General features: G+C 41.6%; 1 protein-coding gene across 2 annotated transcripts in view; it reads left to right on the top strand.

Annotated features, from left to right (window-relative positions):
- LOC114573230 (hormonally up-regulated neu tumor-associated kinase homolog B) overlaps window positions 1–18,315 on the top strand; it is a 144,378-nt gene that overhangs the window by 114,064 nt on the left and 11,999 nt on the right. The window contains exon 1 of one of the 2 annotated variants that reach the window (XM_028605270.1): window positions 6,316–6,468. The exons of the other annotated variant lie outside the window; for it this stretch is intronic. The gene's annotated coding sequence lies outside the window, so the exon portion shown is untranslated. Of the gene's footprint in view, window positions 1–6,315; window positions 6,469–18,315 lie in introns of those variants that run through there. 2 annotated transcript variants of the gene reach the window in all.

Below are 18,315 nucleotides of genomic sequence, written 5' to 3'. Positions count from 1 at the left end.
ATGGTAACTATAATCAGTGGGCTTGAGTCAAAGAGCAAAGTGAACATAGAGTAGTGTTTCTTTAACAGTTTGCCAATGCATCATGCTAGCATCTCATATGCTACAATACAGCTGTGTGAAGGTGAAGCAATACTCAGTCAGAAACACACACACACACACACACACACACACACACACACACACACACACACACACACACACACACACACTACTTGCGCTCACAAACATAGACCAGTCTTTGTTAAGTCAGAGTACACAAGCATAGTTGTACACCAGTTTAACAACCTCCTTTTGCCTGGCCAACGAGGTGTGCTATTAACAACATAACACATGCTTAATGAATACACACTCACACAAACACACGCCGGCACTCAACTGCATGCTGTCTCAACACACAAAATGTTACCCAGTTAACACAGACACAGTCAAACCCAGCTACACCTAAACACACACACAAAAACATAAACTAATTTAGCCTGGCAATTTTAACACACACTAATGAAAAGGAACAGACTTTATTAGCTCTCTTTAACGGCCAACACCCCACATACCTAATCACATTTACACAGATGCACAGAAACACATGCCCGTTTTCCTCAGCAAGTCAAAACAAAGATATCATAGACATGTAAGGTGAGATTTGAAGCTTGGAGCAGCCTGAATAATCGGCAGTAATTCCATTTCCTGTTGGTTAAGGCGAAGGAACTCGGTGCCATCCAAGCATTCATCTGGTTTCCGTTTTGAATCCCAGGACCCCTCGCTGCTCCACTAGCACCAACAGCACCACCATTACTACCTACACCCCACTAATGTTCCAACATGATGAATGAGTGGCTTTTTTAGACCATGGAAATCAATTTCAAAGTAAAGGAAAAGAAACGTCCTATTAATCCTGGGCTGGCAAACATCAGTGCGCTGTGTGCAGTTTATTGATGACAATAGGCTTGCTTCAGCTTTAATAAATTGTAATAATAAGTGGATTTAACTCCTATCCATTTCTTCTATTCTACTAGTGTTGCGATGTCATTTCTTTTTTTTTTCTGATGCATCGGCACAGTTCACCTTCAGGAATTGTTTTAGTTTTATCCAATCATGTTTTAGCGTATCTTATCCTCAGGCAGAGTCAGAGGTGCTCGTAGCCAGCTGTCAGCCGGGACAGCAGAGGGCCTGAAGGGAGGGAGGGAGAGAAGGAAGCAAAAAAAAAATCCTGATCAAATTCAAGCCACACAGACAAAAGGTCATTTTAACATATGACTCAAATGACCAAAACACATAAATGCACAAATATAAAAGCGCCCTTGTTTTACCTAATTTCCAGGTGGACCTGCCACCTGCCACTAAGCTTAGTGCCAGAAATGTAGTAGTTATCTTATAATGCAATATTTCTTTTGATTATTGTGTTAATACCGTAGTACAGTCTTGTTTAAATTAACTTAATATTTGTTAAAATGGTTCTCTGACTTGATGAATGTTATTCACTCGCTTTACTCTATTGCGGAAAATAATTACTGTAACTTTCTGTTTACCTGCCGGAGCGGCAAAGCCAGCTTACATCTTCAGTGAGACAAACGAGAGAGATCACACATCTATTTCATCCTCTTTGCATTGGTTCCCAGTTGCTTTTAAGATCTCTAACACACTCCATGGTCTGGTTCCAGCTTTTGTGAGCTTTTAAACTCTTAGCAGTCTAAACTTCAAACTACAGGAGATTGTGCATTTACGCACAAAATGGGTCCCCAAACTCTGAAACGGACTTTGTTTTGCTACCTCAGCGACAACCTTTTATATCTCTACTTTATACTTATTTGTATAAATTAGCTTTTATGCATTATAGTCTTTCTGTGCCTTGTCTTTTGTTTTGCAAACTCTTTTGATTGATTCGGGTCATCTTTATGAATCCAACCTCTTTTTTGCATTGTCTACAGAAATAAAAAATTACATTTGTGGCCCTGTTCCGCTGTGCTTACATTTTGTTGTTTCATTGTCGCTGTATGCTCCTCTAGTACAAGTTTATTTGCATTTAAAAAAAGGCCATTAATTCCAGAAACAGAGAAGAAGCAGGGCATCAGGTTTCACTTTACAATGCTTTGAAAGACAGTTTTTTTTATTATTCACACCCTTTAAACAAAGACTCCTCACTTATGACACATCCCGATTTTGGAAAACAAATTATGGTCCAAGCTTTTATGGACACAATACATAAAATGAAGTGTGTGTGTGTGTGTGTGTGTGTGTGTGTGTGTGTGTGTGTGTGTGTGTGTGTGTGTGCAGGGTTTGTGTGCATGGGAATAGAGTTAACATTGCTAAGTGGTCACGGCATCACGGCTTGTAGAGCTGGCAGCGCCTTTACTGTCCAAATTAAAACAGCAGAAATCACCACAACAATTGAGAACAGATTTTCACCAAGGTGCCTTAATGATATTGTCAACCCTAAAAACACACACAAAAACATGCTTACACACACACACACACACACACACACACACCAAAATGCAACACACTCACAAACGCTAATGATCTACTGGCTTAAAGCTATAGGGCTATCTCATCAGTGAACAGGTTGTAATTCGTAACATATTCACTCTGGGGTTTTCTGAGTGTGTTGTGTGTGTTGTGTGTGTGTGTGTGTGTGTGTGTGTGTGTGTGTGTGTGTGTGTGTGTGTACATATGTATATATATATATATATATATATATATATATATATATATATGTGTGTGTGTGTGTGTCTAGTAGGCATCAGAAAACACACACCCGCTGTTCCAGTCTGTTTCCTCCCCATAAAAAGCAACACTTAGCACTTCATTCTCAAGCAGTTCTGACAACATTATACAGGTTAGTTTAAGAGAAGAGGGGGAAAAAACAAAGCCAGAGAGAGGGAACGTGGAGAAAGAATGAGGGAGGGGAAAAAAACACGGAAGCCTGGTCACTCAGCTGGGAATATTCAGAGAATTGTTTTTAACGAGTTAAATAAATTCTCCCACAAATGAGGTGAGGGAAAGAGAGAGGGGCAGAGCGAGGTAGAGAGAGCCGTGGAGTGAGGGAGAAAGAGGGAGGTGAATTTGAAGTGAGTGTTTGGCGTGGTGTTGGGAATATTTTACAAGCTGCATTAATGGCCGTTCTTAAAACACTGCTATTAAGAAAACGGCCATAATGTTGTATATCATGGGCGATTATGTTCACACACACAGGCTTACACAGCTAAACACTCTCATTACACACTCACACAGACACGCACAAGCCAGAGCAATTAAATGTGTGCTGGGTGCTGCAACACCTTTTGTGTAAATAGCAGCTTCCTACTGACCAAACAAACTGCACCTCTTCTTCTCCAACACACACAATGTGGCCATTCACACTGTCCCGCTGCAGCTGATTGTGGAACCATTTCTGGGTTAGAAAATATTACATTCACGTGCAGCAGACCCAAGTTGTGTTGGTCATGTTGTGGTTGAGTGTCGGCACACGCGGCCGTGTTCTGGCACCAAACATCCTAATGTGAGCTAGTTGTGGCCCATGTATGGCTGCATCAAACAGATAGATCTTGGGCCAATTTGGGTTGAGAATTTAGCTCCAGTTAGCAGCATTCAAACTAGCTTTGGGCTGAATTGGACCAGTATGCTTTTATCACTTAACAGATTTAGGCAATTTTTGGCTAGGACGAGGTGGCAGCCTGGGAAATTATGAGTGTGTTTTATTCCAAATTACAGCTCCCAGCTGTAATTTGCCTCTAAAATCACAAATATTTGTTTTTACATTTCTGTTTGTGTACGGATTACAAAACAGAGATTCAATGTGTTAATTGCGAGCTTTAGAGGTGCGTATTATTTTTTTATTGGACAGAGCAAGGCTAGCTGTTTCCTCTTGCTTCCAGGCTTTATGCTAAGCTAGGCTAATAACTGGCTCCAGCTCTGTACTAAACACACAGTCAACGGAGTGGTATCCATCTTCTCATCTAACATCAAAGTGAATAATGTATGTCCCAAAATATTGAACTGTTCCTTTGAATAAGCAACCAGTTATCAGCTGGTTAAATAACGTCAAGACTGCATTTGCTCACATGTATTTAGACTAAATTGATGTTGTAAAGACATATGTTAATTGATTAATGCTTGCTCTCTGTGGAAGGTTTTTACATTTCTTAAAGATACAAATGCCAGCTGTGCATCATGTGGCATTGTATATGCAGTTCTAAAAAGATGGAATGAAAACAAACATATAATATACATATGTATTTGTGTATGTATTTTACATCTCCTTAGAGATTATTCTTTTCTTTATGCTTTTAAGACAACAAATTTAGTTTTCAATATGGTCTCATCCCACTTAAATTGGCCCAATAAATGTACTCTCTGCCCAGTATATATGCTGTACCCACAGCCCATATTTGCTTTTGCAGAATCTGCGACACCCGTGCATTATTTCCTTCAGCAGTTCCTTCTCAAAAATCTTTATTTAACTAGCACAAGGATCAGTGGAAAAGGATCTGATTGTGTTTCTAAGTTATAATCCATGAATCATGCCTATATGAGCACAGAAGGGTTGGAAATATTAAGACATCAGACAGTTTGGAGCTGAATATTTTCTTTGTTATTCTAGGCGCCAGGGCTTGCTCCTGGAGGAAGTGGCGGGCATTGTGGTCACTAGCTGAGTACAGTATGGAATAGACCCTGTGTGTGTGTGTGTGTGTGCCATCAGTCTGTCAGGCTTTTTCTCTCTCTCTCTCTCTCTGCCGTCTCACTCCTCCTCTCCTTCCTTCCCTTTCTGCAGCGCTGCAGTCTGAAAAAAAAAAAAGTCCAATTAAAGTAATAAACCACACATCCCATCCAGCCCCGAAACACACACACACACACACACATTTCCCCAGCAAACACAAACATCTAACACACACATTTGTGCACACAGGTAAGCACACATGCACAAAGAAAACCACACACACACACACACACACACACACACACACACACACACACACACACACACACACACACACACCCCTCAGTTCCTCCCCCCGTCTTCCCGCCTCCCCTGGTTAAATATCCTGGTTATTAAAGAGAAATGTGCTGCAGATTTCTGAGGCTCTGTGTGCGACACATCTGGCCTGGGCCTTCAGGAAACGACTGGTTCACTTCACTCTTGTCATCACCTTCCAACACATTTCTTTCACATTTCAATTTGGGAGCGGCGCAGCAGGCTGCTCCAGCACACACACTACAAACATCTGCACATACACATGCATGGACTCACACACGTGTGCACAACCACACACACATTTGCACACATGAGCTCAGGCACAGACACACAGGGTCCACATTAGCGGCAGTGGGAGTGCACTTTTTGCTGTTACAACGCTGTGTTTTCAGCCTCTCAGCTCAAAGGGGTGGGCTCTTTTTCATCTCTTTCTGTATTTCTCTCTATCTCTGTCTCTTTCTCTCTCTCTCTCTCTCTTTCTCTCTTTAATGCTCTCTCTCTTTCTCTCTCTCTCTGTCTGTCTCTTTCTCTCTGTCTCTTTCTCTCACCAGCGTTTTGTTGACAGTAGAAAACCTCTAAACCACCCGTGACACAAACTCCCATTTGAGGCTTGGTCAGGATTGTGTGGGATTAGCGAAGTGTGATGGACTAAAGATCTAGGAAAGAAATTTTGTATGTATTGTATTGTGTGTGTGTGTGTGTGTGTGTGTGTGTGTGTGTGTGTGTGTGTGTGTGTGATCTGCAATACTCTGCACATGATCTGCACTTTCAGGCAGCACAAAAGGACTTTACAGCCAGTGAAACGAGAAACAAAAAGTCAACTTTTTGTCAAGAACTCGACACTAACAGACTGAGCTAGATAAAATGGACAGATTTACAGGCGGTCATCGCATTTAGGTTAACTATCTTTGTATTGTTGTGGAGATTTTAACCATCTGAGAGGGAATTTATGTACTACACTTACAAATTACGAAATGTAGCAGATTTTTAAAGCTTGTTCTGATATTCTTTAGAGACAATATCTTTTTTAGGCAAATAGTCCCATGTCTTTATAGATTATAAAGCAGGTTGAGGTGCTATATAAATATTGTGAAAGTATCAGTATTCCAAGTTGGAATACCTCTCAACCTCTACATTTACTCTTAAGTGTACCTGTAGCCGGTACTCTACCACTGTCAGAGAGATTGGTCATAACCCTAACGTTACATAAACTACACTACCCAGAAGGCACTACGTGACTTACCTCAGATCTTGACGAATCACGTAAAGGCAAGCAGTCGGCCCACCCTATCAGAAGTTTGCTTCTCCACGGACGCTAGTTCGAAAAAGCTGTCTGATGCCCGTAACAGATTTTTCACTGCTGAAAACCTAGAAACTAAAAAGAAGTGTGTCGAGTTTGTAAGTCGTTATGTTAGCCTGGCTTCAGAAAGGTACTAAAAGAACGCGTGTGCCGGAGCCAGACACGTCAACAGAGGTCCAACTCCAACCAGAAACATCAGGTACGATTCATGAGCTTCAAACTATGTTAACGTTACCTTAGTCAATGACGCCGACGTCAACAATAACGTGAGTAACGAAACACATGGATGTCCTGACTGTTGGTCAAGGGACCAAATGATGTATTGTTGCTCCACAAACAGCTGGTTCATTTTTAAAGATAACAAACTGGGCTGCAAAACATGTAGCAGCATCCCGTCACTTGCTGGCCAGACAGAGAGGGGACTGAAGTTGTCAATGGAATGGAGGGAATGTTTAATTCAAGCCTTTGGTACAGACAAGGCGAAGCAACAGCTGTCACTGCGCAAAAACATTGACAGACCACAGAGATTGCATACAAAATTGGCAAGCACGGGCGTCCATTCACAGACATGCGAATGGATGTAGTGTTGCAAGAGTTGAATGTTGTTGTACCAGCAATATCTCCAAGTTTAGTTTTTCACTGTAGAAATCTCAAATGTCATAATGATTTGCCAATGCAAGAGAGTACCGGCACCTTCCCCCACTTCAAGCACTGGAAAGTATCAAAATGCTCAATCAACAGAGAACTGCACACAGCCCATATTCGGACACTGTGCCTTTAAACGAGCCGTCAGGACTTCCCTACAGTTGTGATGTCACAACTATACTATTTATAGGTAGAACATGTTGTGACAGTCATTCTCCGGCTGCAATGAACACATTTTTAACACTAAAGCTTTAGTGCGTAGGTTTTTGATATAAATGAACGCCTGTTACATTCAAGCCATTGCCAAATGAGTTGCTACTAAGCTAATTAAGACTATCAGCTCCACACAACTCTCTCTGTATGTCTCAGTACGGCTATGTTCAGAAGATCATCCAGCGACTTTCCCGCTCAGAAGTTCAAGTGAAGATAATGACCTCTTCTGAAGAGTCCATCATGTTTTTTTAATCCTCATTGTCCTCCTTGGCTACTAGCAACTGTGTGGAGGAGGGGTGGGGGCGGTGCGCGATCACGGAAGGCTTGTATCATGTGGACGCGCCGACAGTGTTGTTGTCATTACTTGGATTTTCTCATGGCGGCGACAGAAACTACGCACTGTAGCTTTAAAAACATGTTCTAGTAGAAACTCAAAATACAAGTTTGAACCTGAATATTAGAATGATATGGGACCTTTAACTGTTGGGTTTCAGAATTCTATTCAAAACATTACTGTATATAACTGACAGTGTGGAGAACGCTTTGAAGAAGCATATAGACCATTTTGTATTGACACAAAATGTGCAAAACTTTAACTGAACAGTTGAATGAACAAATATCATTTTTCACTTTCAGTTTTTTCGTAATCTAGTCACACATTTCTTAGCTTGAGTGTTCGGTGATCTACTTTTCTAGATAGATGCTATATCTCAACAACTCTTTTGCTTTTTGAAGTGTTAGAAAAGTGATGCTGCAGACAAGTTCATCTGATACGTCAACACTTAAACATCTCCCCACCATGTCTAGCCGTGAGTTAAGAATTCATGGCAGCCTTAAATCAAAGCATGCTACTGGTGTTATTTAATTTTGTTTGCCCTTTCTGTATGTCAGTTGTTCTTGGCACATGCTGCACAAAACCCTCCCCTAACTGTTTCCAGAGGTAATTCAGCACCATTTCTGCTTGAATTCAGCACTGAAGCAACCTGATCTCATTGAAATGTTTCTGCGGGCAGCCATGGTTTGGTCTGCACTCTGCTCTCTGCTCTCTCAGTGTCAGATGTGGAAGACATGCAGCTTAAAGTCTCAGAGTGCAGTGCGTTGTTTGCCTGTTTAGAAACCATGGAGAACCATTTCCAATCAGCATCACTGAAGGGCAGACCGCAGAGGAAAACCACAGCAACATGCAGGCGCTGACTGATGACACGCTAAGCATGCTACATGCTGCACTGACTGATGGTGACACGGTGAAGTGATGTCGGGTGTCACTGACAGAGGATGATGAGTCTTTGTCATTATCAGCAGTTTTCCCCACTTGGTAATTTTTCTAGCAGTCCGTCCATGCATCCTCTCATGCTGTTACACAACATCAATCTGTGTTTTTTACTCCACTGCAGCAGTTGTGTTGTGATGGAGTGACTCACTTTCCCTCAAGCTGCATCGTGGACTTCAGTTAATTATTTCCTACTTTTCCCCAAAATCCCTTTTTTAAAACAACAGCCCTTACACAATGAGTGTTAAAGGGGCGCTATGCAGTTTTGGGCATTTCTTCGCTGTTTTCTCGCTTTTTGCTCGCAGGTTTCTCTATAGAGCTCCCCCTACAGCTTTAGAATAGATATTTGGCAGCTCCTATGTTTACTTGTGTCTGAGTCCTCGCTCGGTCAGTCTGCCGTTTCCTCTTTCTCTGTTCCTCCGACAATGCTTTCCTAGCTTTCTGCTTCTTTTTTTGCCCGGCTCAGCCATGACGATAGTATGAAAAACTCCATCGCTACCTTGTTCTTATAGCTAGCCGGTTCCTGAATGGGTTTATGTGTGCAGTGCCGTGAAGCAATTCGTTACATCGCGAGACCTGATATCACGCGATACTTCCTGACGATGAGGCCGGCGGCTCACCGGCCGAAAGTTGCAAGGGTAGTTTTTCCGCTCACAGGCGCTAGGGGGGAAGCGAGACGACCACCATTCAACTCGAAAAAAAGTCATATAACCATTTCAATGACCGAAGCTGTTCAGTTAAGGTAAATTAATCTAAAAAAAACCTGCGTAGTTCAACTTTAACTTGTTACACACTTGTTTCACTCAGCTGTGGGTTGCACATGCAGGTGGTGAGAGTGAGGCATTGTAAAGCAAGAGGTCAAGAGTTAGGAGTGTTCCGGTCTATGGAGTTTATCAGTTTATAATGTCTGCCTGTTCTGTCTACAAATGATACCTTTGTGTGATTTTCTTGAATTTAAACAGTCTACACAGAAACCTTTATGATGTGGGATACCAAACCGTTTATGAATCTGCTGCCTCAGAGTTAATTCATGTTTTTTTTTTCTCCGATAGAACTGGAGAAACTTGTTTTCTTCAAAGGCACAAAGAAAGAAAGAGAGAGAATGAAGAGGGGAGAAATAGACAGACAATGGCCCGTTTTTCAGTTCATCTGCTGGTAAATTCTTTTTCTTTGGTTGAGCTGTGTTGGATTTCCGAGCAGTGTTCTTGCATCAGTCTGGGATGTCCACTGGAGGGCAGACAGGGACAGCAGCTCTGATGCCCTTACAGTGGACACCAGGGAGAGCAACCCCGATGCTTAACAGATTACAAATAGGCTTTTGTAAATGGTTAAATACCATCAAGAAGTGTCATACACTATATGTTACTCAGTGTGGTACTTCTTTTTCCCCATGTGTCTTGCAACACATGCATAGCTACTTTGATTCAAAAGAATATAAATCAATCAGGTCAACATGACAATTATTTTCAAAAATTGTCCAAAAGTATTCCTGGCTTCTCATTGACTGGACTAAAAAGGCACACATTTACGAAGCAGTGAATGGCTTGTAATCATTTAATTAATTGAATCATAAATCTAACCAGTAAACTTTCTTTCTTTTTTTTTTTTTTTTTTACTGACGTTTTCATTGAGTTTTTGCAAGAATATAAACAGAGCAGCACAGCAGTAACAACACCTAAAATCACAAAAACAAAACAATACATAAAGAAATAAAAATAAAGATTACCAACAATAGTTGACTGGGAATGTTACAATATTCATACCGATATAGTTCTCATCAGATATTATTTTAGTTGGTGTTATATTATAAATATAAAATGTTTACAGTTCTTATTTATTTAGTTTTATAGCAAAGTTAAACTTGCTTTAGTCTCGCTTTGCCACACCATCCTCCACAGCGCTGCTGAGGAGGGTCTGGCTAATCCACACAGCATTCCGAGATGGGAGAAAAACGTGCTCTGTTTTATTGGCATTTCTTTTAACCAATCGCAATGAGCAACGGTGCATCTGCAAATTAGCCTCGGGAAGGAACTTGTTTTGGTGGAACATGTACGTTCAAAAGTTGTTTTAGTCATGCAACAGAAAACTCAGTTTAAAATTCGAACACAAAGAAAGACGGAAGGCTACGGACATCCAGCAAAAAGATTTGCATCCGGTGGAATTTCCTGCGGCACCGGAGCAAACCCAGGAGTTGAACATCATTGTGGATATAGACTAAACTTGCTTTTACCTGTGACTATGTAACCCCCTTCTCTTCTTATAACATGAGGAATAATGCCATTACATTCTACTTTTCCAGATTGTGCACATATAATTACCACCTCCAGTGAAAATCAAGTTCTTAACCATATGGTGTTTTTTTGGGGACATTTTTAGGCCTTTATTTTCACAGGACAGATAAAGACATGAAAGGGGAGAGAGAGAGGGGGAATGACATGCAGCAAAGGGCCGCAGGTCGGAGTCAAACCCTATCATGAGCGAAATAAGCATTTCCGCCTTGGAACTGCAGTGTACCAATGACGTGGATTCATACATCACATACCTAAGGAACCAATCCTGTCAACTTGCGAGGGGGGGTTTCCATATCATTAGCATAAGAGGGGTATCAGAGGAGAATCCAAGTACAGCTACGTATTGGTATTTTGCAAATTTAGTTTCACTCTTTTCCAAAAGATGGCAGTATATCATTACGCAATAACAATGTGAGAATGTGAACACACTGTAACATCGTAGCAGATATTATTATGTTTCACAACCACGAACGCTGTGTCAGCCACTGCCAGATACAAGCTAACAAACAATATACACAAATAACAGATGCTAATTACACCTACCATTCTGATATGTCTGCTAGTCAACGATTTTGGTGCACAACAGACTCAAAACATGTATGACTGAAACTCAATGTTTTCTCCCACGCTAAGCCGCCTTGATGTGCACTGCTCCTTCACCGGTCAACCAAGCGCAAATAGCACAACTTGTGATCCAGAATTTCAGAATGACTACATGTGCTTACAGCCCCTTTTCAGGTTTTTTATTTATTTTTCTTTTCTTTATTTTTAAGTCTTTTTATTTATTTTTCTTTTATTTTGGAAAATGTGTGTGGAGGGGACTTTAACTGTGCATGTGTGTATGTATTAGTTTAGGGTTTGCGTAAAGCCAAGAATATTTCATCCTTGTCTTTGAATGTCTTAAATTCAGTATGTGGGAATTGCAGTTTTAGTTTTTATCATTTTATCATTTCTTTTCATATATATATGTGTATGTGCTATGTGTACGTGTGCAGCATGTCCATTTAGCAGCAGAGACTGTCCTTTAAACAGAATGTAGTTTTGTGTCTTCACTCATAGTGACATTCAGTCAGTCCCTTTTAAAGTAATGATTTCAGACTGTTCGGGGCCACAGAATTTGCTACTGAACCCCAAGAAAATTACAGCAGAATAATACATATATAATGCTACAGGTTATTTTTGCTGTAATTACACCTCAAATTTGCTGCGTCGTCCCTCATTACTCCCTGCCGTGTCCCCTGCTAAATCACGGGGATTTTTAACTGAAGTAGGTCATCAGTACAATCGAGGTCACTAGTCTGTTATCACCACCTTTCGGCATTCAGCAGTACATGAAATCTGTGTGAGGCTACTGAGAGGCCTATCTGCAATTTTATTTTATTTTAGTAAGTAACCACAATAAAACACAAAACAAATGGTCAAAACAGTTGGAAACCCCTGCATTAAAGCAATCTGAATGAAAACACAGTTTGTTAGATGCATATTGTGAAAATTTGTATTTGCATCTTTCTGACGACGAAGCTCAAATGTTCTGTAAAACATTTGAAGAAGGGGAAAGAAGAAGCCAATGGTAGAGAGTCAGTGCGGCTCATTCACTGAGACTGTGAAGAGTTATAACTCTCATTAAACACTCTAACAGGCTACAAAGTACGACTGTGAAGTACATCATGCTGTGGCACCAGAAAGATCTTATTTTAACATTTAGCTTCTTGCTCTCTTTTTGGTATGAAAGCAAAAGGGTAGGATGGAGAAATGAAAGAAACAGAGAGAGTGAGACAGATGGTGAGAGGGGTGGGGGTCGACTGTGTCTGTTCTAGTGTGGTTTTGGGGAGTTATTTGGTGTTAAAATATGCCTTAATGGTTGCTGGGGATCCATTTATTACAGGCAGGAAGCAGAAGGGGGTTTCTCTTCTCATTTAATGTGACCGCCGAGGAGGTCGCCAAGTCCTGCAGGCAAGCCAGCATTCCTCTGCGCCAATGCAACACACACACACACACACACACACACACACACACACACACACTACGACTATGTATCCACGCATGATTACACCTAAACGCGTGTAAATGATGCTTATGTATGCATGTATGTGTAGATGCAAAGACACATAATCCCAAAAACATACACACATCACAGTACTTTTAGAAACATTTATGTATGCAGAAAAGCACACACACAAAAGTACACTGTGGTCTCTGGCAGTGAGAATGACCTTTTCTGAACCATGAAAACACACACACACACACACACACACACACACACACACACACACACACACACACACACACCCACACCGAAATGCCTCTGCAAAACATTTAAGCATGCATGGCAGTGCCAAGGTTATATAAAAAGCCTCATGAGGGTCTTATTAATTCCCATTTGTTTTTCAGTTGTGAAGCTCGGTTTCTCTCCTTCTCACTCATCCTGTCTCTCTCTATAGTTGTTCACTCACTTTCTGTCCCCCATCCGTCACTTTGGCGGGCACAGTTGCAGCACGCCGTTTCCTCTCTCTGCAGTCGCACTTTCTTTCTTGCTTTCTTTCTTTCCTCCTCTGTGTCCGACCAATACAGGGCCAGATGCAGCTTGACACCCTTCCCCTGCATTAGGGAGGGTGCGTTAACACCTCCCACACACACATGCAAGGGCCTTAAGACCCGTTTATGAAGTGTAGGACTCCTGGCATATGAGCGCACATACACACGAGAAAGAAGAAGAAAAAGAAGAAAGAGATCAAGATGCGAGATTTGATTTGTGTAGGAAAATGACTGATTTTCTTGAAAGGGGTTTGGTTGAATGTTTTCACAGGATTTTGGATTCTACTGATGTGAAACCACTAATGGCGGGCTGCTCCTGTGTTTTGCGGCTCATTTCAGAATTTTCTGGAAAAACTGTTGATACCGGCGTACAGTATGGGTGCGTTTTATATTTATGTGTCTTTTTTGTCGTTATGGCGTAGACAGTTTGGACCTGAGTTGGTCAATGTTGCTGATTGCATCTCATAAAGACTTTTTAAAATGCTGGCATGGTCACCTAAAGGGAGAAAAGTGGTCGACAAAGTGTTTTGATTGTGATTTCACCGAGTTTAACGGCGCCTGGGTGCACACAAAAGAGAAGAAAACTGTTTTGGCTGCTGCTACTGTGTGAGAGTGTGTGTGTGTGTGTCTGTGTGTGTCTGTGTGTGTCTGTGTGTGTGTGTGTGTGTTTGTGTGTGTGTTCTGAAAGCCAAATCAAATTATACAGTATCAACATGTTTAAAACAAAATAAAGTAACTCTAGAAGCTTCACTTGGCTACTACAGTACCTCAGTTAAAGGTTGTGTAAGGTTGCGTGTGTTTGAGTGTGCGTGGGTATATAGGGTTACATGGCGGATATAAGGCTCTATCCCTCCTTTCATCAGCTGAGTGAGGAAGAATCGAGCAGCAATCTGACCCTGACGTGTGCGCACACACACACACACGCATGCACTTCAATACACACAGAACAGCAAAGCAGACACACTTCAATGCCGGCCATCACTCATCAGCACAAAACCTCACTGCTGCTTTCCATTGATCACCACTGTCACAACACGTGCCTCTGTGGCGCTGATCCCTCTCTCCAGTGTTATTTCCTCCAGTTTGGTTTTTACGTAAAATAATTGTGTAAACTCATGGAGACCATAACAGGCTCTGAAGCAGATTGAATGGTAATAAAGGCAGCAGATATCCGCCCAGTTGAGGGGATGCTAAGAAAGACACTGAATCCCCAACAGCTGCACGGGTGCCGGTCTGTTGTTGACCCCGACCTCTGACCTCTCTGGGCCAAACAAAAGATAACTACCTTGCTGAGGTCAACAATGATGGTAGTAGTTGTAAAGGTAGTATTGATAGGGACTTTTTTTTTCTTTATGAATTTGCTTGCTCCTTGATTAGCAAATGAAACCCATTCAAAACTAATTTTGTAATGAGCATATCAACTATTGTATGAGATTGCATAGGCAAAAGCCTCTTTAATTAGATGCAATTAGAGAGCTGAGAGCTAGATGGTTATGATCGTCTAACCCTTGGCAAGAAAGTGAGTAAGTGTTTTTTGCCGAAATTTCCATGTACCACATATACTTTATTTAACTGCTCCTTAACGCAGATATCTAATCACATGGCAGCTAATCAATGCATTAAGGCATGTAGACATGGTCAAGACAATCTGCTGAAGTTCAAACCAAGCATGGGAAAGAAAGGAGATTTAAGTGACTTTGAATGCGGCATGGTTGTTGGTTCCAGATGGGCTGGTTTGAGTATTTCACAAACTACTGTTCTACTGGGATTTTTATGCACAGCCATCTCTAGGGTTTACAGAGAATGGTCTGAAAAAGAGAAAACATTGAGTGAGCAGCAGTTCTCTGAGCAAAAATGCCTTGTTGATGGCAGAGTTCAAGCTAATAAGAAAAGGCAATAGTAGCTCAAATAACCTCTCGTAACAAGCGAGGTATGCAGCAGAGCGTCTCTGAACTCATAACGTGTCGAACCTTGAAGCAGATAGGCTAAGAAGCAGGAAAGAGCGAAGGAAACTCAGGCTACAATTGGCACGTCCTCGCCAAAATTGGACAATGGAAGATTGGAAAAAAGTTGCCTGGTCTGAGTCTCGATTTTTGCAGTGACATTCAGATGGTAGAGTCAGAATTTAGCATAAACAACATGAAAGCATGGATCCATCCTGCCTTGTATCAACTGTTCAGGCTGGCGGTGGTGTAATATTGTGGGGGATATTCCTTGGCACACTTTAGGCCCCTTAGTACCAATTGAGCATTGTTTAACCGCCACGGCCTACCTGAGGATTCATGCTGACCGTGTCCATCCCTTTATGATCACAGTGTACCAATCTGCTAATGGCAATACTTCCAGCAGGATAATTCTGCACGTTTCATAGCTCAAATTATCCCAAAGAGGTTTCTTGAACACGACAACGAGTTCACTGTACTCAAACGGCCTCCACGGTCACCAGATCTCAATCCAGTAGAGCACCTTTGGGGTGTGGAGGAACGAGAGATTCGCATCATGAATGTGCTGCCAACAAATCGGCAGCAACTGCGTGATGCCATCATGTCATTGTGGACCAACATCTCTGAGTTTCCAGCACCACGTTGAATCTACACCATGAATAATGAAGACAGTCGTGAAAGCAAAAGGGGGTCCAACCCGGTACTAGCAAGGTGTACCTAATAAAGTGACCGGTGAGTGTACATGAAGAATGAAAGATTGAAACAGTGTCAAGCGGATGAAAAAAAAATCTAATTATGGGTCCAGATTTTTAGGCTTTCAAAGTCTTCAGGTGCCAGACACTGACCCCTCTCCCTTGTCCTTCTCACACATTAGTGTTACATAGCAACCCTGAACTGAAACCTGAAAAAACAATGACCTGAATGCGTCAGTGAGAAACAGAAATGGATAGAATTTAAAAAATAAGATCCCAAGGTAAGAAAGTAAGAGAGTTTGAAGAGTTGCTGTGTAACTGTGAGTATCTGTGTGTACCTTAGTGTGTGCGAAAGAGAGGGGGGGGGGTAATTACGGTGTAGAATGTCCTCCTCATCACTGGAGCTGACCTAAGAACACACCAGTTAATCATTCACTAACCGGCAGGGAGAGACCGAGTGAGAGAAGGAGAGAGAAGCCAGTGTTGCATGCCGCACAGTCGGATTGTAAGAAAGACACTTCGAAACACCTGCGTTTGTTAAAAGGTAACATAACAGAAGAAGGAAAGCGGAGTCTTCCGTCAGACAGTCTGGACTTAACGATATACTTACCTGAGAAGGATAACAAATCTGCCTCTGAGGACACGCACCTGCTACTGAAGAAGGATTTTTTTCAGCAGCATTCTCCTTTCCTCAATTAACCAGTGTGTGTGTGTATGTTAGTATGTTTGTTCTGGGCGGGCTGTCCTGTTTTGGGATTTGATTTTGTGTGTGTGTGTGTGAGAGGCGGCCACATGGGGCCCTGGCCCTGTCCGGGATGCCAGCTGCAGCATTGAAGTCCACTCCGGAGGACATGGTGGCAGAGGGAGGGGGCGAAGGAGAGCGCGGCACGTCCCAGTGGGAAGCCTCGGGGCCGGGCCGAGAGAGGCTGCCTCTGCCTTCTCTGAAGGTCCCCAGGGAGCTGCTGCGGAGCTTCCCCCACTCCAAACGGGTGGGATCCTATCTAGTGGGGAAAATGATCAACAAGGGATCGTTTGCCAAAGTGATGGAGGGGCTGCACATCGGCACGGGGGAAAAGGTTGGTGCTTTCTCCCTGAATTGAGAATAAGAGTGAGGAGACATGAAGAGACAACGACTGGCAAGAAAAAGATCACACACATACAAGATTATGATTACACGGTTACAACTGGTGCACTTGTAACTGATTATTATACTCACTTATGTTGGAAGAAGGCAGTGGCCTATTATTATTCTTGTTATGTGTACAAAAACACAGTCAGACCCATGTGTAATTACTTCATTTCACAAGTATGAGTCTAACAGGGATTTTACAGATTTAAAGTGGATCTGTTTCTGCTAAATATATCTGGACTTACTTCATTAATAAGCTAATTCATGCAGTACAGTGTAGACAAATCAAATGCCATGTAAACATGATTACAAGGCTGCAGTTATGATTTATGTTCAGATTTATGTTACGTATGTGATGTAAATAAATCTAGTCTATGTTCAGACAAAATATACATAGTATTAACCTAAACATGTCCTGGTTTAAAAATAAATTGAAATATTCTTCCAAATAGGCTAAAAGACCACCATGCTAATGTTTGTTAGTATGTTATTTTCAGTCTAGGATATTTGGGGATATTGTGGCTCTAAACTGTGAATATATGAGTGTGCACTTTATTTAGTGGAGGCAGCGCATGTTTAACTTTCTTTCACCGGTCAGTGAGTCTCTGACCCCGGCTCATATGTACCTGACCTGGTTGCTATAGTAATGACCAAACTCATCTCCCAGGGTGTTTGCTCCTCTTAACCTCTGCAGGTGCAAGAACTGTAGAGGTGAAGTGTGCAAATATGCAAACACAGTAGAACTTTTAAATTTTGAATAAAAATAACAGAACACCACATATAATTACACGATATGTATATAGCTTTTTACACACAATATTAATGTAATATAAAATGGAAATAAACTTAAACATAAACTAGATCTTACCAACAATTTACTGTCATTCACACCCAAGTGTTTACTTAGTTAGTTATCTACATACTACAGTCATCCCATCAAGCTGACTCATTTACAATATAAATCACCTTTAGGAATTGTATTACCTGTCCAGGCCAAGCTCTCCCCCCCACCCCCCATCATCATTAGCTTGAGAGAAAATTGGTTGAGAACACAAACAGTTGCCAAGTTAGTCAAGACTTAAAACTCCTAGTACTGAGAGCAATGATTAACATAATAAAAGTTGACTTCCTTTTTATTTGACAGTGCAGTGAGATTCTGTAAAAAAAAAGTCTTCATAACCCAGGATGGGTTTTCTTACTGTTTGCTATTTTCCAGCACCGATTTGTTATAAGCTCATTTTTCTCCCTGGGTCCCTATATTTTGCTTGCTTCCTTTTAAAATAAAAGTTGAGGGTTTAGTATTGTGTGGAGTGATATAGATTATACAG

The sequence above is a fragment of the Perca flavescens genome, chromosome 18 (assembly GCF_004354835.1).
Source record: "Perca flavescens isolate YP-PL-M2 chromosome 18, PFLA_1.0, whole genome shotgun sequence".
NCBI classification, from domain to species: Eukaryota; Metazoa; Chordata; class Actinopteri; order Perciformes; family Percidae; genus Perca; species Perca flavescens.
The sequence above is the reverse complement of the archived record's forward strand: the minus strand, read 5'-3'. Positions and strand labels throughout refer to the sequence as shown.